Source organism: Dryobates pubescens, chromosome W (assembly GCF_014839835.1).
Source record: "Dryobates pubescens isolate bDryPub1 chromosome W, bDryPub1.pri, whole genome shotgun sequence".
NCBI classification, from domain to species: Eukaryota; Metazoa; Chordata; class Aves; order Piciformes; family Picidae; genus Dryobates; species Dryobates pubescens.
The window spans coordinates 3524832-3551844 of NC_071656.1; positions in this window are offsets into that span (position 1 = coordinate 3524832).

Here is a 27013-nt window from a genome sequence, read left to right on the forward strand (position 1 = left end):
TTGGTATAGTCAAGAGAGCAAGTCCCCCTGTGGATCCAAAGCCCTTGTCACCTCATACAGGCCGATCGTATGACATTTCGGCAATTAAATTTGGAACTGGTACCAATTGAGCTACACGGCTGCCTTGCTGTACAAAAATTGGAGGCTACATAGTCCACATCACAACACAAATAACACCACTGTAATCTGCATCAATTACCCCTGGCAATATCATTACCCCTTTAACACCCATAGATGATCGACCCATCAACAATGCTCCTACAGGCTGACTATTGATGTATATAGGCCCCTTTACATTTGTTTCCACTTTAATAGGCCGATTATCTATTAAGGTAACATCTACTGCTGTTGCCACGTCCAAGCCGATGCTCCCTCTGGTTGCTGGTTGCAAGGCTGAGGTGTTGTTATCATTCCTGCATCCTGCTGGTAATACACTGGAGCTGCCACTTGTGTCCCTGTGTGGCGGCTCATCGCGCTGCTCCGGCCGTTTCCCGAGCTTTGACATGCATTGGTGGAATGAAAATTATTCTTACAATTATCACACTATACAAATTTCACTCTACATTGTGATCGAATATGACCTTCTTTACCACACTTAAAACATGTTATTTTCCTTTGAGAAACATCCCCTTGTTGCCCCCTTGTATTAGCCTTTAAAGGAGCTAAGGCTGCCAATATTTGGGTTTGTGACTCTGCAGTCTCTTCCAATTTCAGTGATCGTTCAGCCAATTTATGCATACGATCTATGAGAAAAGCCTGCGGACCAGAAGGTATGTTAGCCGCCCTTTCCAACCTCTCCTCAATTGTGGCCCTCTGTGGTAAATTCGCCAATACTGACTTTGTTTTTGCATTAGCTCCTTCAAAAGCTACATTTTTTAACATATAACCCTTTAAATAGTCAGGAACATCAAAATTATTCATTGCCTCACATACACGATCACAGTATCACAGTATCACAGTAACTAATGTTGGAAGAGACCCCAAGGATCATCAAGTCCAACCTGTTCCAACAGACCTCACAACTAGATCATAGCACCAAGCGCCACGTCCAATCTCCCCTTGAACACCTCCAGGGACGGCGACTCCACCACCTCCCTGGGCAGCCCATTCCAATGACGAATGACTCGCTCAGTGAAGAACTTTTTCCTCACCTCGAGTCTAAACCTCCCCTGACACAACTTGAGACTGTGTCCCCTTGTTCTGGTGCTGGTTGCCTGGGAGAAGAGACCAACCCCCACCTGGCTACAACCACCCTTCAGGTAGTTGTAGAGGGCAATGAGGTCACCTCTGATCCTTCTCTTCTCCAGGCTAAACAATCCCAGCTCCCTCAGCCTCTCCTCATAGGGCTTGTGCTCAAGGCCTCTCACCAGCCTTGTTGCCCTTCTCTGGACACGTTCAAGTGTCTCGATGTCCTTCCTAAACTGAGGGGCCCAGAACTGGACACAGTACTCAAGGTGTGGCCTAACCAATGCAGAGTACAGGGGCACAATGACCTCCCTGCTCCTGCTGGCCACACTATTCCTAATACAGGCCAGGATGCCATTGGCCTTCTTGGCCACCTGGGCACACTGCTGGCTCATGTTTAGGCGGATGTCAATCAGCACCCCCAGGTCCCTCTCCGTTTGGCAGCTCTCCAGCCACTCTGACCCCAGCCTGTAGCTCTGCATGGGGTTGCCGTGGCCAAAGTGCAGCACCCGGCACTTAGACTTATTAAATGCCATCCCATTGGACTCTGCCCATCTGTCCAGTCGGTCAAGGTCCCTCTGCAGAGCCTTTCTACCCTCTAACTGACTAACATCTGTTCCCAACTTGGTGTCATCTGCAAACTTGCTGATGACTGACTCAACCCCCTCATCCAGATCATCAATGAAGATGTTAAAGAGGATGGGGCCCAGCACTGATCCCTGGGGGACGCCACTGGTGACTGGCCGCCAGCCGGATGTGGCACCATTCACCACCACTCTCTGGGCTCGGCCCTCCAGCCAGTTCCTAACCCAGCACAGAGTGTTGTGGTCCAAACCACGAGCTGACAGCTTAGCCAGCAGTTTACTGTGGGGGACGGTGTCAAAGGCCTTGCTGAAGTCCAGATAGACTACATCCACAGGCCTCCCCACATCCACCAGACGGGTCACCTGATCATAGAAGGAGATCAGGTTGGAGAGGCAGGACCTGCCCTTCCTAAATCCATGTTGGCTGGACCCGAGCCCTTGGCCATCCTTCAGGTGCGCAGTTATTGCCGCCAGGATAATCTGCTCCATCACTTTCCCTGGCACTGAGGTCAGGCTGACTGGTCTGTAGTTTCCAGGTTCCTCCATCCGTCCCTTCTTGTGGATGGGCACCACATTGGCCAGTTTCCAGTCACCTGGGACCTCTCCAGTGAGCCAGGACTGGAGGAAAATGATGGAGAGCGGCTTGGCCAGCTCATCTGCCAGCTCTCTCAGCACCCTAGGATGGATCCCATCCGGTCCCACGGACTTATGGGTGTCCAAGTGGCTCAGCAGGTCCCAGACTAATTCCTCATGGATTTCTGGGGCATTACACTGCTCCCCGACCCTATTACCCAGCTCAGGAGGCCACTCATCCTGGACTCCTACCTTGCTGTTAAACATTGAGGCAAAGAAGGCGTTCAGGACCTCAGCCTTTTCCTCATCTTTGGTCACCATGTTCCCCTCCAGGTCCAGTAAGGAGTGGAGGTTCTTCTTGCCCTTCTTTTTAGCATTGATATATTTGTAAAATTGCTTTTTATTATCTTTCACAGAGGTGGCCAGCTTCAGTTCCAACTGGGCCTTTGCCTCTCTAATTTTATTCCTACATAGTCTAACCACTTCCTTAAACATACCTCGAGAAGCCTTCCCCTCCTTCCAAAGGTGATACAGCCTCTTTTTTTCCCTTAAATCCTTCAGGAGCTGCTTGTCCATCCAGGCCGGTCGCCTTCCCCGCCGGCTCATCTTTCGGCACATGGGAACCGCCAGTTCCTGTGCCTTCAAGAGCTCCTGTTTGAAGTAGGTCCAACCCTCCTGGACCCCTCGGTTCATGAGGGTTGGTACCCAGGGAACTTTACAAATAAGTTTCTTAAAGAGGCTGAAGTTTGCCCTCCGGAAGTCCAAGGTGAAGGTTCTGTTGGTACTCCTCCCTATCTCCCTGCATATTGAAAACTTCACTATCTCGTGGTCACTGCACCCTAGGCAGCCTCCCACGGTCACATCTCCCACTAGCCCTTCCCTATTGGAGAGCAGCAAGTCAAGCAGAGCCTGTCCCCTGGTAGGCTCACTTAACAGCTGCATCAGGAAGCAATCCTCTATCCGCTCCAGGAATCTTCTGGACTGCCTTCTCTCTGCTGAATTAAGTTCCCAGCAGATATCCGGCAGGTTGAAGTCCCCCACGAGGACAAGATCTGATGATCTTGAAACAGCCTCCAGTTGTTTATAGAATAATTCATCAGCCTCCTCATCCTGGTTGGGTGGTCTATAACAGACTCCAACCAGGATGTCAGATTTGTTGGGCTGCCCTCTGATTTTAACCCACAGGCTCTCAATTCCCTCATCTTCCACCTCGAGTTCTGAGGCAGAAAGTGTCTCCCTAATATACAAAGCCACCCCTCCTCCTCTCCTCCCTCGCCTATCCCTCCTAAAGAGCCTGTAGCCCCCCAGTGTAGCACTCCAATTGTGCCTGTTGTCCCACCATGTTTCTGAGATGGCAACTATATCATAGTTGCCCTGGTGGATTAGGACCTCCAGCTCATCTTGCTTATTGCCTAGTCTGCGTGCATTGGTGTACATGCACTGCAGCTGGGCTCCTGAGCTCTCAATTGACCCTACCTTGTGCTCTACTCTTACCTCTGCAGAGGGACCGATGTCTTCACCCACCCCCTTCAGACCTAGTTTAAAGCCCTCCTAATGAGTCCTGCCAACTCTAGTGCTAGGACTCTCTTGCCCCTTCTAGATAAATGCACCCCATCAGGACCCAGGAGGTCGGGTGCCGTAAAAGTAGCCCCATGATCAAAGAAACCAAAGTTCTTCCGCTGGCACCATTCCCTGAGCCACTTGTTGATAGTGTGGGTTCTCCCGTTCCTCTCAGTGTACTCCCCTGCCACTGAGGGAACTGAGCAGAACACCACTTGTGCGCCTGCCCCATCAATCAATTGTCCAAGGGCCCTGAACTCCTTCTTAATTGCCCTGGTGCCCTTCCTGTCGATCTCATCACTCCCAGCCTGTATTACCAGCAGAGGGTAATAGTCAGAGGGACTGATGAGCTTGGGGATTCCCCTTGCAATGTCCCTTACCTGCGCCCCAGGTAGAGAGCAGACCACCCTGTGGGATGGGTCGGGACGACATATGGGTCCCTCAGTACCCCCCAGGAGAGAGTCCCCAACAACTATAACCCTTCTCCTTTTCTTTGTGGAGCTGGTCATTATAGCTGGTAGTGGCCGCTTGGCCTTAGGCTTGGCCTTAGGCTGCTCCCTGGAGCTGGTCATTACAGCTGGCGGGGACCGCTTGGCCTTGGTCTCCCCTCTGGATGGCTGCTCCTCAGCCCTCTCATCCCCACCGCCCTCAGCCCGCAGGGCCTCATACTTATTATGCAAGGGCAGCGGAGGAGGAGGAGATGGCCGGGGTGGATTTCTCTTGCCACCCTTGGCAGGGACTTGTGTCCATCCCTCTCCGTTTTCAGGGGCCCGTCCCTCAGCAGGGGAGATCTGCAGAGCCTTCTCCCACAAGTCTAACTCCCTTTCACTTTCCCTTATTGACCTTAGCCTAGACACCTCCTCCTTCAGCTCGGCCACTTCATCCTTCAGCTCAGCCACCAGGCTGAGGAGAAAGTTCACCTGTTCACACCTGACACAGGTGTCCTCACCCTCTCCCTCTTCCTCTATTCCAACTGCCAGGCTGAAGCACTCTCTGCAGCTGGCAGCCTGGACTCCAGCATGCTGGAGAAACAACTCTGTCTGGGTAGATGCTGTTTTTCTACCCTTGGTCCGAGTAATGACCATGGTGCAACGTGTGGGTGAAAACCAAAAATTTTTTTTTTTTTTTTTTTTTTTTCCTCCCAAGCAGCCGAAAGGCTAGCTACCGAGCCAAACTGGCGCCGCGCGCACAGCCCGCCCGGGATTTAAATCTCCCGCGGCTGACGTCAGGCACTAGCTCCCGTGCACGCTCGCGAGAGCACGAGCCCGCCTCAATCCCTGCCCCCGAGGAGTCCTCCCGACCCGCTAAACCCCGAAAGCAAGGCAAAAAGCCGAGCAGAAACTCACAAAGCGAGCGGTGCTGTCCCGAAGGAGCGGTTCTGACCGGCTACCGAGCCAAACTGCTCAGCAAACAGCTCTTCTGACTTTTGTCTTAAGGACATATAGTGTGGCTTTTTAGGGTCTGCTTGAACTCTTTTTAATGCCTTTTGGACACACTCCATCAATTCCTGAAAGACCGCAGGATCACTTCGAATTTGACGTTCAACACCAAACCATTGTCCTGTTCCCATTAATTGTTGCACCGTGACTCTAGCCAAAGGATCCCACTGCCGCCGTTGTGTGTTGACAAAATTGACCCCAAAACTTATCAAACATAATCACCTGAGAAGGAGTCAAGATCATTGTGACCATTTGAGGCTGTGCCTTTAAGGAAGGGGCACACTGGCCAAATGTTTATAAAAATATTTTGATATTCTAAATGAATTTCATTGGTAGGATTGTGGGAGGTGAGATTGTTGGGCCCAGCGCAGCTGGGACTTTCCTTCAGTTTCTCTTCCTTTGCTGTCCCTTTCAGCTGGACTGCTTCTGGGCTTCTTGCCAAGAGATAAGAACTAACTCCTGTACCAGACCTTCCTTTGTTTTCCTTGCTAACTCCCCTTGTCTCTCTTTTTCTACCTCTTTGGGGAAGAAGGGAGGTAGGGGGGTGAAAGGGGCACAGGGTGAAGCCCCCTCTGTTGGGGGTCTGGTTTCTGACTGTGTTTATTTGCTGTATATTTCCGTATATATTGTAAAATACCTGTATTTGTTGTGTCACATATAATCTGTTTCCTTGTAAAATATAGTCTCCTTTCTCCGACTGGGTCTGGCCGTGGCTTCTTTCTTTCTCAGTGGGGGAGGGAAAGCAGAGCCTTTCCTTTCAACCCACCACAATCATTCTCATCAGTGTCTTAATGTCCTCTGGAATCAAGAAATCATTACCCCAAATATACTGCAACATTTGACGGGTAGGCTCGCTATGTAGCCCACTCTCAGCTACTGTTGCTCTCAATTGCTGCAAAATCTTCCAGTCCAAAACCTGATAGAGGCCTTGATTATTAGCATAATCATACGTTACAGGAAAACACAGTACATCAGACAACTCAGCAGCCACATCATAACATCCAGTTTTTACAGCCTCCTGCGCAATTGCTTTCCAGTTAATTCGCACAACTGCTTTCAAGCTCGGTTTCTTCTCCATTTTACCCCCTTTATTTTCTGATGGCATATCTCTTCCCTGGGAACTTTCTAAAATCAGTTTTTGACACATACGCTCCACTAACTTTTCTAGCTGATCCGGTATGTTCAAGGAAGTGGTTAGATTATGTAGGAATAAAAATAGAGAGGCAAAGGCCCAGTTGGAACTGAAACTGGCCACCTCTGTGAAAGACAATAAAAAGCAATTTTACAAATATATCAACACTAAAAAGAAGGGCAAGAAGAACCTCCACTCCTTATTGGACCTGGAGGGGAACACGGTGACCGAAGATGAGGAAAAGGCTGAGGTCCTGAATGCCTTCTTTGCCTCGATGTTTAACAGCAAGGTAGGAGTCCAGGATGAGTGGCCTCCTGAGCTGGGTAATAGGGTCGGGGAGCAGTGTAATGCCCCAGAAATCCATGAGGAATTAGTTCGGGACCTGCTGAGCCACTTGGACACCCACAAGTCCATGGGACCGGATGGGATCCATCCTAGGGTGCTGAGAGAGCTGGCAGATGAGCTGGCCAAGCCGCTCTCCATCATTTTCCTCCAGTCCTGGCTCACTGGAGAGGTCCCAGATGACTGGAAACTGGCCAATGTGGTGCCCATCCACAAGAAGGGTCGGATGGAGGAACCCGGAAACTCCAGGCCAGTCAGCCTGACCTCAGTGCCAGGGAAAGTGATGGAGCAGATTATCCTGGCGGCAATAACTGCGCACCTGAAGGATGGCCAAGGGCTCAGGTCCAGCCAACATGGATTTAGGAAGGGCAGGTCCTGTCTCTCCAACCTGATCTCGTTCTAGGATCAGATGACCCGTCTGGTGGATGTGGGGACGCCTGTGGATGTGGTCCACCTGGACTTCAGCAAGGCCTTTGACACCATCCCCCACAGCAAACTGCTGGCTAAGCTGTCAGCTCGTGGCTTGGTCCACAACACTGTGCTGGGTTAGGAACTGGCTGGAGGGCCGAGCCCAGAGAATGGTGGTGAATGGTGCCACATCCAGCTGGCGGCCAGTCACCAGTGGCGTCCCCCAGGGATCAGTGCTGGGCCCCGTCCTCTTTAACATCTTCATAGATGATCTGGATGAGGGGATTGAGTCAGGCATCAGCAAGTTTGCAGATGACACCAAGTTGGGAGCAGATGTTGGCCGGTTTGAGGATAGAAGGGCTCTGCAGAGGGACCTCGACCGACTGGACAGATGGGCAGAGTCTAATGGCATGGCATTTAACAAGTCCAAGTGCCGGGTGCTGCACTTTGGCCACGGCAACCCCATGCAGAGCTACAGGCTGGGGTCAGAGTGGCTGGAGAGCTGCCAAACAGAGAGGGACCTGGGAGTGATGATTGACACCCGCCTGAACATGGGCCAGCAGTGTGCCCAGGTGGCCAAGAGGGCCAATGGCGTCCTGGCCTGTATTAGGAATAGTGTGGCCAGCAGGAGCAGGGAGGTCATTGTGCCCCTGTACTCTGCATTGGTTAGGCCACACCTTGAGTACTGTGTCCAGTTCTGGGCCCCTCAGTTTAAGAAGGACATTGAGACACTTGAACGTGTCCAGAGAAGGGCAACAGGGCTGGTGAGAGGCCTTGAGTACAAGCCCTATGAGGAGAGGCTGAGGGAGCTGGGATTGTTTAGCCTGGAGAAGAGGAGGCTCAGGGGTGACCTCATTGCCCTCTACAACTACCTGAAAGGGAGTTGTGGTGGTTCGAAAGGAAAGGCTCTGCTTTCCCTCCCCCACTGAGAAAGAGACCACGGCTAAACCCAGTCGGAGAAATGAGATTATATTTTACAAGGACACAGATTCTATGTAACACAACAAACACAGGTATTTTACAATATATACAGGAATATACAGCAAATGAACTCAACCAGAAACCAGACCCCCCACAGAGGGGGCTTCCCCCTGTGCCCCCTTCACCCCCCTACCTCCCTTCTCCCCCAAAAGAGGTAGAAGAAGAGACGAAAAGGGAGTTAGTACAGCAAGCGGAGGCCTATGCACAGGGAGTTAGTTCTTATCTTTTGGCAAGAAGCCCAGAAGCAGATCCAGCCGAGAGGGACAGTGAAGGAAGGAAGACTGAGAGAAAGTTCCCAACTCCCCTGGGGCCAAACTCTCCTCCCACAATCCTACCAATGAAATTCGTTTAGAATACCAAAATATCTTACAAACATTTAGCCAGTGTGCCCCTTTCTTAAAGGCACAGCGTCAAACGGCCACAATCCACCCCTTATAAACAATTTAATTGGTCGTTCGCACTGTCCATCCAATCGGAAACAATATTGACAGTTCGTGAGCAAAGTTCATAGTCCGTTCCGGCTATACTCAGATGTAGATGATTCAGAAGTCCAAAAAAGTCAGGAAATAAGAAAATGGAAACCAGCTTGTCTCTCCGCAGACGAAGTGAAGAAAAGGCAAACAGGAACACAGGGACTCTCAGTTGACTCAGGGCTCTCAGGGTTCTCAGGGTTCGTGCACTGTAGATTCCTCAGGGATTCTTCCCTTGGGCGCGTTGTAGCTGTACAACAGTCTGAAATTAAACTCTTTCAGCTAAAGTTAAATTTCTTTGTGGAATACACTGAATTTGACCATTCTCTTGCATAACCCAATAAGTGTGACCCGGACCTTCTGCTGAAACCACCCCTCGGACAGGTTTAGCCTCTCCTGAGGGCAAAAATACCCAAACAGTTTTACCTGGTCTAGCAGACAGCTTCAGTTTTTGTCCATCAATTTCTACAGAAGCTACTCCAAAAGCCCATTTGTAACCTTTAGGGTCCTTGAAACGCCCTTCTCTCAGAAAATCAATTCCCAAAATACAAGGTGCATCAGGTCCAGTCACAACTGTATGCTTCTTCCACTGCTTACCAGTTAGACTTATATTAACCTCTACCTTACTTCACTCTTGAGATCCACCAGTGACTCCCAGAATAGTTATAGACTCTGATCCCTGATAATTTGATGGCAATATGGTGCACTGAGCTCCTGTGTCAACCAAGGCCCTGTACTTCCAAAAGTGTGAAGTGCCAGGCCACTGGATGTACACATCCCAATAGATTCTGTTATCTCCATTATCCCTCTCCTCCCCCTGGCGGGAGGCAGGGCACCCCTAATTGTGGGGAACATTTCCACAGGTGCAACGAGCACACTGTGCAGTGTTAGAACTGGAGTCACTGTTGGAGCTGTCATTGTTGTCCTGGGGAACTGTGGAAGTAACAGCTACCCTTCTGGTATTGCTGCCCTGGGTTCTGCTACTTTGCAGTTCCCTCAGTCTCCTGAAAAGATTAGAAGTCGGTTGACCATCCCACCTGTTCATGTTCTCACCAAACTGATCACGTAGAGTTATCCAAATGGTCCTACGTGATTGCCTTGGTGGTCTGTTTTGGTTTGGCCTGTTTTGGAATGACCTCCTTGGAGGATGTCTATTCCTCACAGCTGAAACCTGCACCCACCTGGAGGAAGAATTGGAATTATCTCTTTGTGCCAATTGGTATATGGAATCCTTGAGCTTTTTCATGCAATCCTTTATCTCACTAGACAGAGCTTTAATGGCTGAAACCAAAGAAACACGTGTCATGCTATCATCCAATTGTCTTAGTTGATCAGTGAATTGGCCAACCGTAGGAGGATCTCCACCATAATTTCTTGCCACAATTCTGCTTGCCAAAATGTTTGCATAATTGGAAGGAGCAAGTTTGATAAGCTTTTTAGCAAGACCAGCTGCCACAGGAATGTCATCAGGATTCAGAGTATCATGGTCACCATAGAGTATCTCTCTAATGGCAAACTCTCTCAGACGCTTAATTCCCTCATCTATGGTAGTCCAGGGCTTAGGATTCCATGGAAGGTCATCTCGGGAAGGGTATCTCAGGGAAACCGCCATTAAAAGGCGTATCCACAGATTAACCTTACCGAGAATCCTGGCTAGATGTCTATCTATTCCATTATCCTTTGAGAGAGTTCCTAGCTGAGCTGCTGACTTGTCTCCAACTATTAGAGCTGGAGCACCTGTATCATAACACCTAGCAAGCCAAGATAGGATGGGTTCCTTATCTGCTCTGAGGTAATCTTTGCGGACATTGCGAATCTCCTCCCTCGGTGACGAGCATTCGGTGATGTCATCTTGCTCTCCATCTATCACATCTTCCTGAACCTTTTGTCCCCATAATCCTCCTGGCACTCTCCTAAGGACCTCTTTAAGCTGAAAAGCACCACTGCCAGCTGCTGTCTTAGCTGCATCTCCATCCTGTGATGATCTCAATAACTCAGCTATATCTCTAAGACAAATCTTCTCCTCATCTTCAGCAGGCACTTTCCTAGCAGAGGTTCCCTCACCAGGATCAGTCTCCTGCTCTTCTCCTCCATTAGCTCCACTAGCTCCTGGATCAGCTTTGGCCTTTCCACCTCTGGTCTTTAAGACTGCTACTTGTTTAACTGGAGCTGTGTTTGAATTTACAACCATCCTGATAGAAGCTGACAGGTCCTGATCTAAACCAGCCGCCGTGGGGGCCCCTTCCGGTCCTGTCATGGCGGACGGAAATGACCTTGCCTCACTACCGGTCGCCATCTTGGGAATGGGAGCCGCCCCTGGCTGCTTGCCAAAGTCATAGAGTGGAGCATTTAAGGCTGCTTTGCCAATAGGTTTTGCTATTTTTCTAACTGACGCAGCCCCTTCCTCGTCACTCGAGGACTCTGGGGCAGACTTAGAGGAACGCCTATGCTTCCTAGATTTTTGTTTAATCACAAAACATGGTCGAGAAACCTTTTTCTCTATATATAGAGCCCACAGCAGATAGACATTAATTATCAGCAACAGCAGGATTACACCCGTCAAATAAATCACCTTAAGATCCCAGCCAGCACTTAGTTACTCTTTGACCTCCTGAAGTGTTAAACTCCCTTATCTCGATCGGCAAAGTGGAAGACGTTCTATTGCCGTAATTAGTGAGCCGAAAAAAACCCAAACAGTGTTTATACAGCAGCTGGATCCTATGCATAAAGCACAAATATATTTTACGCATTAAATATTTACCTATCTGGTCTAACATCAACCCGATGCAGTACCGGTAGACCAACATGCCACAGACCGAGAAGAATAAACGTTCTAAAACCCAGAGCACCTTCATTTCATTTCTCCGGCTGAGACAAGCAATAAATCAACTTAATTACTTAATTGCCCGGCCCCACGTTGGTGAGCCAAAAAAAAAGAGTGTGGTGGTTCGAAAGGAAAGGCTCTGCTTTCCCTCCCCCACTGAGAAAGAGACCACGGCTAAACCCAGTCGGAGAAATGAGATTATATTTTACAAGGAAACAGGTTAGATGCAACACAACAAACACAGGTATTTTACAATATATACAGGAATATACAGCAAATGAACTCAACCAGAAACCAGACCCCCCACAGAGGGGGCTTCCCCCTGTGCCCCCTTCACCCCCCTACCTCCCTTCTCCCCCAAAAGAGGTAGAAGAAGAGATGAAAAGGGAGTTAGTACAGCAAGCGGAGGCCTATGCACAGGGAGTTAGTTCTTATCTTTTGGCAAGAAGCCCAGAAGCAGATCCAGCCGAGAGGGACAGTGAAGGAAGGAAGACTGAGAGAAAGTTCCCAACTCCCCTGGGTCCAATCTCTCCTCCCACAATCCTACCAATGAAATTCGTTTAGAATACCAAAATATTTTACAAACATTTAGCCAGTGTGCCCCTTTCTTAAAGGCACAGCGTCAAACGGCCACAGGAGTTGTAGACAGAAAGGGGTTGGTCTCTTCTCCCAGGCAACCAGCACCAGAACAAGGGGACACAGTCTCAAGCTGTGCCAGGGGAGGTTTTGACTCGAGGTGAGGAGAAAGTTCTTCACTGAGCGAGTAATTCATCATTGGAATGGGCTGCCCAGGGAGGTGGTGGAGTCACCGTCCCTGGAGGTGTTCAAGGGGAGATTGGACGTGGCACTTGGTGCCATGGTCTAGTCGTGAGGTCTGTGGAGACAGGTTGGACTTGATGATCCTTGGGGTCTCTTCCAACCTTAGTTATACTGTGATACTGTGATTAAACACTGAATACTGCCCTGACACAGGCTTTGCTTAGTAGATGCTCATCTTTCCATAAAGAAAAATTTCTCTCTGCACCTGGTTCATTTTCAAGCTTTAGCTTCACCAAAAACACACTAGGTACAGAACTACAGATTGTAATGGCTGCAGATGTGACTGGGCTTATTCCCTGAAGCCTCAGAAAGGTTGAGCCACCACTCAAAAATAGCTGGAGGAGAAGGTGTGTACGTTTCCCCTTTTATCAGCTGTTAAGACTACTCACACTAAAGCAGCAGTTTTATTTTTCTGGAAAGAAGATCATTTAATAGAAGTCCATTTTCTCCACCTTTCAAGGGACTGACTTTCTTAATACCATTTTAAAGTATCCTTACAAGTGTTTTCTCCCTTTCAGTGTTTTATCACGCTGTTTACAAGTTATTGCAGTGGAACCATACTTCATGAAGAAAAATTAAAGCTACTGCTGGCATCATCTTGCTAACCCACAGATGTTTGGTGCAACACTCTATCATGAGGCAAAGATTTTAGGGAATCTACTTTTTAAGAACATGGTCAGCGTGCTCCTATTGTTGCTATGCCAAAACATCTGTTCACCAACATGACTGATATTCTGTGAATAAAACTGCTGACTGACCGATACTGTGGAGTTAGCACATGGAGTGCTGTACTAGAGATGTGAAAAGTTCTCTGATCATCTTTTTTCAAAGTCTAATTTTGGCCAGAAAACCAAAAATCCATATTGAGGGGAATTCTCTACTTGGTTACACTGCTGCTAATTTGGCCCCTTTCTATCAACTCCAAGTCTTTTCAATTCTGATCATCTGGACATCTTCTAAGTTCTTCAAGATTGAAGAACCGACTGGCAGCATTTGTCAACCACTATCTTTAACTTTAGTCATGTCTGGCAGCCAGTCAACATCTGAGTGGGTGCTATGTTGTAAAGATGCATGTTAAACGAGCACTTCATACATTCCTTTATCCCCCCATTCCAATATGATGTTTGATTTGGTTTTCTCATCTGAACATCCTGAAAAAGCAGACACTGCAAAGTCAAGTATTTTTTACCATGCAGTGGGTACCTGTCACAAAAGAACATGAATCAGTGTCAGTGCTAAGATTCAGTGACAGCACACTCAGCACACATCCAGTTCTCTGCCAAGTAACTTCAGAGAATAGTACAGGATGTGTTAATCAATAAAATGAAAATAGAAAGAAACAGAAAGCATCTTTAGCATGCATGGTGGAGTACAAGCTGAAACATTTTACCAAAAACTCAGATGACTTACGACAACTTTAATAAGCTCACTGATGGCACCCCTCTAGTCTGAGATTTCAAAGCTCTTTGTAGATTAAATGCCTTTGAGGTCCGCCCCATCTGGCAGAGAAGTTAAGTAGCTTCCCCCAGGTCACAAGCTATAGCAAATTGCTATCACCAACAGCCAGGGGAAAAATTTCAGAGGCAGAAATGGCTGTTAAGTGTTCAAGTGCCATTTCTGTATCTGAATATCTTCATCATTAATACCCATCACCTACTTATACCAGTGTTTAAAAGCACTGTATAAATAATGTATTAGTCCTTGTAACATCCCTATGAAATAGACAACTGGCCGAATAGCCAACTGTAATTGTAAAAATAATTCACCTAGTCTGCGGTTGTTGGTGTCTTTTAACAAGGCTTCCTCTATTCTCTGTGCTACCCCTACTGCATACAAGGAATCAGAAACCACATTAAGGGGAATCTGTAACCATCGTGTAAAAGCATAGACTATGGCAGCAAGTTCCAGTGTTTGTAGCGAGTCTCCTGGAACAGCTTCCAGGAGAACATGCTGCCATTGCCCATCTTCTTGCCAGGTGACTGCTGCTCTCCTAGATTTTTTCCCTGCATCTGTAAAAACAGTAAGTGCATCCATCAATGGATCCTCACTTCGCTTTGGTACAGATATCCATTCCTGATTAGCAACCCATTTTAACAAAGAGGGTACTGATGACAGAGCAACTTGTACACTTAATCCTAAAAGGCTTTTTTGTAACTCTACTGAATGTTGTAAAAACCAATTCAAATCTTCCTGTTTAATAGGTACAAAGATTGTATTCGGCTCCTGTCCTGTCACTTGTAACACTCGTTTGCGACCCTTCTGAATTAACAGGGATAATGATTCCATTTTTGTCTGAATTGAATTATGAGGTTGCAAAGGCCCAAATATCCATTCTAAAACCCACACTCTGTTCCCCTCTTTGTTTTCAGATTGTGTAAGTGCACCAAACAGAAATAGACCATCACCCATAAATAGTCAAATCTATAGGTAAATCAAAAATTCGCCGTGATACTGATTGTTGTAAAATAGACTCTGCAATGTCACTGATTGCTTTCTGTTGTTGTTGTGTCAGCATGACCGGTGTAGCAGGGTCAGTGCCTTTCAAAAGGGGTCTTAAAATTTCCAGTTGTGAATTCCTAGTGCCAATCACAGGACGAAGCCACTGAATATCACCCATAAACTTTTGAACATCATGCAGGGTACGGAGTTCTTTCTGAATAACAATTTTCTGTGGCTGTATAACAGAGTCTGATATTGACCATCCTAAATATTTCCAAGGTGCAGAGCGCTGAATTTTTCCCGCTGCTATTACAAGGGAATTTTTTACCAGTTGCTCCGTTAAGAAGAATTCTTGTTGCTGTGTAAATGGTTGCTCTTGTGCAATAAGGATGTCGTCCATGTAGTGATAGATTAATGTGTCTGGCCAGGCTTGTCGTACTGGTTGCAGGGCTGCATCAACAAACAACTGACACAGGGTGGGGCTGTTCTTCATTCCCTGGGGAAGCACGACCCACTCATAGCGCGCAGCAGGTGCCTCCCTATTTAAAGCTGGCAATGTAAAGGCAAATCGCTTGGTATCAGTAGGATGAATAGGGATGGTAAAAAAGCAGTCCTTTAAGTCTATGATAAGCAGGTTCCATCCGGCTGGCAACATTGCAGGATTTGGCATACCAGGTTGCAAGGCTCCCATGGCTTCCATTTGATCATTCACTTTTCTAAGATCATGGAGCAAACGATATTTTCCAGATTTTTTCTTAATAACAAATATGGGAGTATTCCATGGGCTAACAGATGGTTTGATGTGTCCTTGTTGAAGTTGTTCAAAAACTAATTGGTGAGCCGCTTCCAGGCTTTCTCTCTTTAGCGGCCACTGCTCGATCCATATTGGTTCATCAGTCAGCCAGGTTAACTGGATCGGGAAAGCCCAAGTAGTGACCGCTGTTAAAAACAAGCATTAGTTACAAGTCGTGCTCCAATTTGAGTAAGAATGTCTCGGCCAATCAATGCTTCCACCTTAGGAGGTAATTGCATTATGGTCAAAAAAGATACACAGGTGCGGCCATCAATAATTACTCGAATCTTGTCTCGACTTTTGCTGACTGATGCTATGCCGCCCACACCTTCCACACTTGTCAACATAGGAGTAAGTGGCCAGTTGTCGGGCCAGACTGAGTGGTCAATGATGGTAATATCAGCTCCTGTGTCTAACAATGCATTTAACTGATGTCGTTCATGTCCATTGTCCAACATAATGGTAGTTTTTGGTCGTTGATCCATGGACATAGACAATAACGCCATTCCTCCTGTTGATCCAAAACCTGCATCGCCTCTGATGTTTTGAGAAATTGCCGTGGCTGCCTCTGTAAGCTGTAATGATGGCACTAATTGTGCAATGCGACTGCCTTCAGGAATAACCAGTGGTGGAAAAAATGTCATAGCAATTACACAAATCTCTCCAGTAAAATCTGCATCAATAACTCCGGGTAAAACAAATAGTCCTTTTAGACCAGCTGAAGAGCGTCCCAATAACAAAGCTCCGCACGGCTGTCCTTTGTATTTTACAGGTCCCATTATTCCCGTAGCAATTTTGACTGGCTTTGAGTCTATCAACACCGTTTCTATTGCTGCTGCCAGGTCCAGCCCGAGGCTCCCTGGGGTGGCTGGCTTGAGGTTGGAGGCTGATTGCAGTTGCCTGGTGATTGCCACACAGGGGCTGCAGTTGGGGTCCTCGCGCCGCAGCCCTTTGCGCTCCGCTTGAAGTTTCCCGAGTATCTGCATACCTCAGTTGTATGATTATTTGTGTGACAGTTTTTGCACCACACGGATTTAGTTTGGCAATCGCGGCGATAATGTCCTGTTCTGCCACATCTGAAGCATTTAGGTGTTTTCGGTTGTTGATTCTCCTGGTTTGCCGGTAACAACGGTGTAAGGGCTGCAAAGGCTTGGGTCTGAGCCTGCACTATATCCTTCCCTAACTCTTTTAAAGCCTCTACTATCATAGCCTGTGACCCTGCAGGAATACGAATCATACGCTCTAACATTTCTTCTATAGAAGCATCAGCAGACATGGTAGAAATTACATTTGTAGTTGGACCGTTACTGTTTTCTATCACACACTGACGAAGTAGGGCTCCTTTCATCCAGTCCTGAACATTTGCCTGATTTATAGCCTCGGTTACCCTGTCTACAAATTTTGCAAAAGGCTCGTCTCTCCCTTGTTTAACAGACATATACGAAGGTACTGGAGGAGTTACTTTCACCCTGTTAAGGGCTTCTCTAGCGAGCCGCATTCCTATCTTTAACCCTTCCGGACCCAGCTGAGCTTGCATTTCTACTGTTGAAAAGTTTCCTGAACCCATCAGCTGTTCTACAGTAACGCCATAATTTGGATTATTTACAACAAATCTATCACACAATTGATGCCAATACGCCTGCCACAGCATGAGGCTAGATTGCGTTGTTATCATACGCATAACAGATTTAACATCTTCAGGTAACAATATTCCTGAACTCCATATATAATTTAACATTTGTTTAGTGGGTTCACCATGCAATCCACACTCATTTACTGTAGCTCTGAGTTGAGACAAAAGTTTCCAGTCTACAGGGATGTATGTAGCTACAACCTCGCCCCCCTCCTGAGTAAAAGAAACTGGAAATGCCTGAAGCCCTTCCAAAGAATTGCAAAGTTCAAAGTCCTTGTTATGCAGGGCTTCCCTTTGGATAGATAACCAATCAATCCTTACTATAGAGGGAATGTTCTGTTTTGATTGAGAAGGAGCAGTTTGTTTTGGTTTAACGCTGTTCTCCATATTCTTTTGTGACTGTTCATGGAAAAAATTGTCATTGTTAAGTTTCAAATCTTTTATAGAGGAATTACATGCCACAAATGCCTCCTCCCTGTGATACCGTACAGCCTCCTCCTTCAACTCCTCCTCATCTGCATTAGAAAAGAATTCCTTCCCAGCACCTTTAAGGTGCTGAGAAAAAGAATCAGGCTGGGGGGAAGAAGCAGGCTGAGGGGGAGAAGCAACAAGAGACTGGGGAGGAGAAGCAGGCTGACACTGTGGATCAGGAACAGACGGTATTGAACTTATTTTAATAGAGTCTAGGAGGGGCTCCTTGCTGATTTTTACAGGATTAGAAACCAAAATAGTGCTCCCAGATGGTGGGCTAGGTATATAGTCATGGCCAAATTGATGCAATCCCTGCTCTCCATCTAGGGCAGCTGTTGCGACTGCCGCTACCTGCTTTTCAGTTTGATATTGATCTATGCAATTTTTAACAGCCCTCCACGGTTTCATGAGTTTACGAGCAACTTTGTCATCATCAATAACCTTGTCCCACAAGATACTACCTAAATCTTTCCACACATCAATATTAAAAACATCTCCTGACGATTTAAAAAGATTATGCTCCCTACCAAACTGTAATAAACGTTCAGGATGCTTCTTTAAATCCACATCCTCTACTCTTCGTTTCTCAAGGAAACTTTTAAATAAATTAAGGGCTACTTCGCTCTCCATACCCCCGGGGGATTTCCTTCCTAATTATTTCCTTAAGTGCAGCCTTGAACCTGAGCCGGCAGCCCTTACCCGGATGGCGAGCAGAATTCCTCCTAGTGAATCCTTGCCCAGGCACGGTACGAACCCCCTACGCCAGCATCGGGTTCATACTTTTGCCCGTCGATCGCTGCACAGACCTGGGGATACCCAATCGACGCACTCCGGCTCCACCCGTGCCTCCTTCCTCCAGCAGCCGTAGACCCTGAGCCTGCTGAAGCAGCCGTCGGATACTCTTCCGTTCCTATAAAGCCTTCATGTCCCTGTGTTCGGGCGCCAGATGTCGGAAAGAGAAGTCCATCGGCGAGGGGGGTGAGGGAAAGACTCGCAGCAATCAATATGATTGATAAGCAAGCTTCAACTTTATTGTTAGAAAGCACGGCTTATATAGCATTTCATCTAAATATGCACAAGTGTAATCATTTCATTGGCTATTAGTCCAGGGTTACATCATAATATTCAGCCTAGCTACAGTTAGAGTCTACGTGCAGATTCCTCTCTAATTAGCTACTTGTTTTACTTATTCTTTATCTATACTCACAGCTGCAAGCACAGCTCCAAGGTCACGACGACCCTCCATGCCCCATCCACACTTGCAGCTGCCAGCACATCCTCCAGGCTTCAAGGCCGTGGTAATCCCCTAATATCAGCGTACCTGCTCACTGCGAGCAGCAAACATTAAGATGGAGTACGGCCTACACACTTTGTTCAAGCAGCTGTTCCATAGAACTATGCCCCTGCGATTCAAGCCATTCCTCAACATCTTGTCGCCCAAAAGAATTCCAGGCACCGATCATACAGGAGCTGCATCTTGTACTTAAACCACAAATATAATTTTTGCATTATATATTTACCTATCTTATCGATCATCATACCCAGGCAATACTTGTAGATCAATACACTGAAGACTGAGAAGAGCAATTGCTTAAAAATCCAAAACACCTTCATGTTTGCTCGTTCGACTCAAGCAAGCAATAAACTAATTTGTCACCAAGCCCCGAGTTGGGCAGCCAATAATGATGTGGTAGCTTGAGAGAGGGCTTAGCTCTCCCTCCTCCACAGAGTAAGAAACCACAGCTAACTCAGTCGAAGAACAAGCTATATATTTACAAGCATATATGGAAAGCAGGTTATATATAACACAATATATACAGGTATTTACAATATATACACAGAAATACACAGCAAAGACAAATAACACAACAAAAATCCCTCCCCGAGGGAGGGATCCCCTCCTTGGAACCCCCTCTCTCCCCCCCCCACCTCCCTTTTTCCCCAAAAAGGGGTTAGAGAGAGAGAAAGGCAAGTTACTAAGGAAAAGAGTTGTTAGCAAGCTTCAAAAGCCCATGCAGGATTAGTTTTTGCTTATCTGAAGGCCAACTCCAGCAGTTCGCAGAAGAATCAGGCAAGGAGAACAGGCTGAAACCTCCAACTCCCCCCAACTCCCAAACTGAACTCAACTGAGGAAAAAAAAATTTCCAACTGCTTCACAATCTAAAGCTGAATTTTTGTTTACCAACCAATGAAATTCGTTTAGAATATCAGAATGTTTTGGTTCTAGTACCGAAAACATTAGCCAGTGTGTTCCAGCAGTGTTTGTTCTTAAAGGCACAGCCTCAAATGACCACAACAACTAGTTTATCACAACTGTACAATGAGTTAAAATAAGGCATAGAAAAGTTAAGTACTTTGTCCACACCATTCAGCAATCTGTGCACTAACCCAGAATGAGTAGACCATGATGTCTGAAGTCTATATTTATTCTACACCACCATAAAGACTCTACTCCAGTGTTTTACTATTCCCTCCAAACATATAGATGCTGACTGTCATCTAGAAGGAAAGTTTTGTGGGGAAAAAAAAAGGTCAGATAATGCATCTGACTTCTAGAACAAGTATACACTGTTTTATGCAGATGGAAACGTAAGTAAAATTACACATTGCTAGGGTCAGAGACAGACAAGTTCATCCAAATACATTTCACTGGAAAAAAAAGCAAATGAAGCTGCACAGAATGAGTTCATTCTTCACTATTAATGGGAGTTAGAATCAGACAGGAGTATGGCACTACAATTTGACAACTTCCTCCTTGAGAACGTAGAAATATGTACCCTGAACTTGTGGCTGAAAGATGAACCCACAGTCACAATTTCACATGTTTGTGGGGATTTGGGTTTGTTTGTTTGTTTTGAGGTTTTTGGTGGTGGTGAGTTTTTTGTTGGTGGATTTTTTTTGTGGTGGTGATGTTTTTATTTGGTTTGGTTTGACTTTTTGGAGGGGTTTTGGAGGAGGAAGAGGAAGGTAGAGACAGACCAAGAGTAGGTGATTAGAAACAATAAAGATTAAAATTTGTCATTGGAATGGGCTGCCCAGGGAGGTGGTGGAGTCACCATCCCTGGAGGTGTTCAAAAGGGGACTGGACGTAGCACTTGGTGCCATGGTCTAGTCATGAGGTCTGCAGTGACAGGTTGGACTCGATGATCCTCGAGGTCTCTTCCAACCTTTGTGATACTCGATACTCGATAACGGTGTCTCCCTCTGATTCACTGTCTCAGTTTGCAATTGTGTTGTTGCTCAGTTCAGCCGAAGTTCCTGCTCCCTTAGCCAGGCAGGCTGCGCCTGGAGCTAGGTTATCAGGCACCTCACTGAATTCCATCGGTGGGGGTGGAGGTGGAAACTCAGGTTTTGCAGGGCACGGTAGTGGTATTGTATGCTGTGCTGGAGGTGGCCCTGGGCGATACATTTCAAACACATTGTTTGGTTGCAATTCAGATACTACTGGCGCTGCATCTCGTTCTGACAAATTCGCTGTAACAGCCATTCGCTGTTACCATTTCCACAGGCCTGTCAATATCGGCCCGCCAAGACTGGCCCGCCCGAGCCTTCCTCCGCGGTCGGCTTGCCCGTAATTCCCAGGTGCGGTCTCCACTGTCGTCCCCACTGACACGGCTCAGAGTACCCGCAAAATCGGGTCCCTGGTTCAGGCGCCACTAGATGAGAACGGAGACAGGGACAACAGCACTCAATATGAGTGCTAGAAATCATCCAACTTGATTGTTCCACGCTTCATTATTTATAGTCTTATCCTATACATGGTTAATTCTATTCTAATTTAACATATGCTATTGGTTTCTCTCTAAAAGGTTACATCATTGTTTTCACTATTCTGTGGATTTTCTCTACTCAGTCTAATTGCTCTTTTTCCCAGCTCTTTGCCTACACCTTATCTTGTTTGCCTTCCTTCTCAGGGGCAGCTTGACTTCAGCATACCAAGCAATCAGAACTTTTCCACAACTCCTACTCCACTGCTATATTAATAACAGAAAATCCTTCAAGGCCTAATTTGCACAGGTGTTCCTGGGACCCATGTCCCCTCTTGCTCAAACCAATCCCCAACAGGTGAGAATTAGAGGGAAGGCCAACAGGGTTGACATACTGGTTGGAGTCTGTTATAGACCACCCAACCAGGAGGAAGATGTTGATGAAGCATTCGATAGGCAGCTTAAGGCTGTCTCAAGATCGCCTGACCTTGTTCTCATGAGCGACTTCAAACTGCCTGACATCCACTGGGATCTCAACACAGCAGAGAGGAGGCAGTCTAGGAGGTTCTTAGAGTGCATGGAAGGCAGCTTCTTATCTCAGGTGCTGCATGAGCCTACCAGGGGTAAGGCTATGCTTGACCTCCTCTTCACCAATAGGGAAGGGCTGGTGGGTGATGTAGTGGTTGGAGGGTGTTTAGGGGCCAGTGACCACGAGATAATTGAATTTTCAGTATTCGGTCAAGCTAAGAGGGGCAGCAAGAAGACCTTCACTCTGGACTTCCCGGAGGGCGGACTTCAGGCTACTCAAGGAACTCAGAAGGTTCCTTCGGAAAAAGCCCTTAAAAACAAAGGGGTCCAGGACAGCTGGCCTTACTTCAAGGAGGAACTCTTGAAGGCACAGGAACACGCTGTGCCAATGTGCCAGAAGATGAGCTGCCAGGGCAGATGGCCAGCCTGGATGGGTAATGAACTTCTAAAAGAACTAAGGGAAAAAAGAGGGTGTGTCATCTTTGGAAGAAAGGTGAAGCAACCCATGAAAAGTTTAAGGATGTTGCCAGGCCTTGTAGGAAGAAAATTAGGGAGGCAAAAGCACATTTGGAGCTTAGACTGGCCTCTGCTGTGAAGGACAGCAAAAAGCCCTTCTATAAATACATTAATAGCAAGAGGAAGGGCAAGGTCAACCTCCACTCCTTGGTGGACGCGGAGGGGAACATTGTAACAAAGGATGAGGAAAAGGCAGAGTTACTTAACACCTTCTTTGCCTCAATTTTTACTAGAAGGACAGAATGTCTTCCAGACAGCTGGCCTGCAGAGCTGGCAGAAGGAGTCAGGGAGCAGCATAGTCTTCCTCTGTTCCAGAATGGGGCAGTTGGTGATCCGCTCAGCCCCTTGGATCCCCACAAGTCCATGGGACCAGATGGGATCCATCCTAGGGTGCTGAGAGAGCTGGCAGATGAGCTGGCCAAGCCGCTCTCCATCATTTTTCATCAGTCCTGGCTCACTGGAGACATCCCAAAGGACCGGAAGCTGGCCAACATGGTGCCCATCCACAAGAAGGGCCAGTTGGATGAGCCAGGGAATTATAGGCCTGTCAGCCTGACCTCAGTGCCAGGAAAGATTATGGAACAGGTCATCCTGAGTGCAATCACACAGAACTTAGAGGATGGCCAAGGGATCAGGCCCAGCCAGCATGGATTTAGGAAGGGCAGGTCCTGCCTGACCAACCTGATCTCCTTCTATGATCAGGTGAGCCGCCTGGTGGATGTGGGAAGGCCTGTGGCTGTAGTGTACCTGGACCTCAGCAAGGCCTTTGACACCATTCCCCACAGCAAACTGCTGGCCAAGCTGTCAGCCCATGGCTTGGATGGGAGCACACTGCGATGGGTTAGGAACTGGCTGGAGGGCCGAGCCCAGAGAGTGGTGGTGAATGGTGCCACATCCAGCTGGCGGCCAGTCACTAGTGGTGTGCCCCAGGGATCAGTGCTGGGCCCCATGCCCTTTAATATCTTTACTGATGATCTGGATGAGGGCATTGAGTCCATCATCAGTAAATTTGCTGACGACACCAAGCTGGGGGCAGGAGATGATCTGCTGGAGGGTAGAGAGGCTCTGCAGAGGGACCTCAACAGGCTGGACAGATGGGCAGAGTCCAACAGCATGAGATTTAAAAGGTAGGGTAAACATGCGCCTGCAGTGTGCACAGGAAGCCAGGAGGGCCAATGGCATCCTGGCCTGCATCAGGAACAGTGTGGCCAGCAGGAGCAAGGAGGTCATTCTGTCCCTGTACACTGCACTGGTGTGGTAGGTTGAGAGAGGGCCTAGCTCTCTCTCCTCCACAGAGTAAGAAACCACAGCTAACCCAGTCGGAGGAGCAAAGCTATATATTTGCAAGCATATATGGAAAGCAGGTTATATATAACACAATATATACAGGTATTTACAATATATACACAGAAATATACAGCAAAGAGAAATAACACAACAAAAATCCCTCCCCCAGGAGGGATCCCCTCCCTATAAACCCCTCTCTCCCCCCCTACCTCCCTTTTTCCCCAAAAAGGGGTTAGAAAGAAAGAAAGGCAAGTTATTAAGGAAAAGAGTTGTTAGTAAGCTTCAAAAGCCCATGCCGGATTAGTTTTTGCTTATCTGAAGGACAACTCCAGCAGTTCGCGAAGAAGCAGGCAGGGAGAACAGGCTGAAACCCAAACTCCCCTACTCCAAAACCAAACTGAACTGAGAAAAAAAAAATTCCAACTGCTCTACAATTCAAAGTTGCATTTTATCCATCCACCAATGAAAATCGTTTAGAATATCAGAATGTTTTTGTTCTAGTACCGAAAACATTCAGCCAGAGTGTCCCAGCACTGTTTGTCTTAAAGGCACAGCCTCAAACGATCACAACTGGTTAGGCCGCACCTCGAGTACTGTGTCCAGTTCTGGGCTCATCAGTGTAGGAAGGATGTTGACTTGCTGGAGTGTGTCCAGAGAAGGGCAACAAAGTTGGTGAGGGCCTTGGAACACAAGCCCTATGAGGAGAGACTGAGGGAGCTGGGGTTGGTTAGTCTGGAGAAGAGGAGACTCAGGGGTGACCTTATTGCTGGCTATAACTACCTGAAGGGGGGTTGTAGTCAGGCAGAGGCTAGTCTCTTCTCCCAGGCAGCCAGTACCAGAACAAGAGGATACAGTCTCAGGCTGTGCCATGGGAGCTTTAGGCTGGAGGTTAGGAGGAAGTTTTACACATTGGAATGGGATGCCCGAAGAGGTGGTGAGGTCGCCGTCACTGGGGGTGTTCAGGACGAGGCTTGACAGGGTGCTTGGTTGCATGGTTTAGTTTATTAGGTGGTGTTGGATGATGGGTTGGACATGATGATCTTGAAGATCTCTTCCAACCTGGTCTATTCTATCCTATTCTATTCTATTCTAACTGTACTAAACCTCCAGAGGAGACAGTAACTCGTGCTGAGAAAGCTCCTATTTGGGCAGCTGAACTGTGGCAAGACATTTCCGATCAAGTCGAGAGAATTCCAGTGAAGGTGAGACACATTGATGCTCATGTTCCAAAGAGCAAAGGTACTGAGGAACAGCAACACAGCCATCAGGCAGATTTAGCTGCAAGAGTTTCTCAAGTAGACATGGACTCTGATCTTGATCTCGACTGGAAACACCGAGGTGAGATATTCTCAGCTCGGTGGGCTCACGATTCATCAGGACATCAAGGCAGAGATGCAACCTACCAGTGGGCTCATGACAGATCCATAGACATTTCACAGTATCACAGTATAACTAAGGTTGGAAGACACCCCAAGGATCATCAAGTCCAACCTGTCTCCACAGACCTCATGACTAGACCATGGCACCAAGTGCCACGTCCAATCTCCCCTTGAACACCTCCAGGGACGGTGACCCCACCACCTCCCTGGGGAGCCCATTCCAATGATGAATGACTCGCTCGGTGAAGAACTTTTTCCTCACTTCGAGTCTAAACCTCCCTTGGCACAGCTTGAGACTGTGTCCCCTTGTTCTGGTGCTGGTTGCCTGGGAGAAGAGACCAACCCCTTCCCGTCTACAACCACCTTTCAGGTAGTTGTAGAGGGCAATGAGTTCACCCCTGATCCTCCTCTTCTCCAGGCTAAACAATCCCAGCTCCCTCAGCCTCTCCTCATAGGGCTTGTGCTCAAGGCCTCTCACCAGCCTTGTTGCCCTTCTCTGGACACGTTCAAGAGTCTCGATGTCCTTCTTAAACTGAGGGGCCCAGGTGCTGCTCGAGCCTACTGGGGTAAGGCTCTGCTTGACCTCCTCTTCACAAATAGGGAAGGGCTCGTGGGAGATGTGGTGTTTGGAGGCTCTCTTGGGTCCAGCAACCATAAAATAATTGAATTTTCAGTACACAGTCAATCTAAGAGGGACAGCAAGAAGACCTCCACTCTGGACTTCTGGAGGGCAGACTTCAGGTTACTCATTCAGGTTACTGATTTAAACGCTGCCGCGCGCGAGGGTCTTTTCATCAGGAAGCCATATCAGGACCGCGCCGGGACGTGCAGCCACCGGGGATCATCTGATTCTCTCCTGTTGGAGCTGCGGGAGCCGCTGGGACTGTGAACATCCCCTGAACACTCTGCGAGGTCGGCGGGAATCGTCTCTTCGCACCGCTGGGGCTCGTGATCGCTACGTCACCCCCGTCTGATTTAAATGCGGTTTGCTGCCGTGCGCGAGGGTCTTTTCATCGGGAAGCCCATATTATCACAGTTTTGCTACTTCCTTTTTTTTTTTTTTTTTGGTGGGTGCTGTGGTCAGGGACAATCATGGTTGTAACTCGTAGCAAAAACTCCCTAAAAATGTCAGTGTCTACCCAGACTGAGGTAGAAGACAAGCAAGTAGCTGTCCAGGTATCTGGCTGTAGAGAGTGCTGGAGCCTGGCTCTTCAGATGCAGAGTAGTAGGGGTAACTCTTGCATAAGGTGTGAGCAGATTGACTACCTACTTAATCTGGTGGCCAGACTGAAGGATGAGGTTGCTAGTCTTAAAAGTGTAAGGGAATGTAGGGAAGAGATGAACCAGAGGAGGAAAGAGATAAACCAGAGGGGGAAAGATATGAACCAGAGTAAGCAGGCTCTGCAGGCTCCCCCAGCAGAGGCTGGTTATCCAAAAAGCAGAGGGGAATGGACACAGGTTCCTCTCAAAAGACACAAGGTTAAACCTCCTTGCCTTCCCGCACCTTCCCCACTGCTCTTGACAAACAGGTATGGGGCACTGGAGAGCGAGGGTGAGGTGGTCCTGTTGCCAGAGGACACATTATCTGGGGTTCTCCCTGAGGCTAAAGAGCCTAAGGTTAAACAACCTAAGGTTAAACAGCCTAAGGCAAAGCAACCTAAGGTTAAACAACCCTCCCCTGGCATCAGGACCTGCTCCCTCAAAAAAAAGAGGAGGGTAATTGTTATTAGCGATTCACTTCTGAGGGGAATGGAGGGCCCCATTTGTCGGCCAGACCCATCTCATAGGGAACCCTGTTGTCTCCCAGGAGCCCAAGTTAATGATTTTACCGGAAGGCTGCCCAGGCTGGTACAGCCTTCTGACTATTATCCTTTGCTACTTATGCAGATAGGGAATGATGATGTTGTAGTCAGAACTCCCAGGGCTATCAAAAATGATTTCAG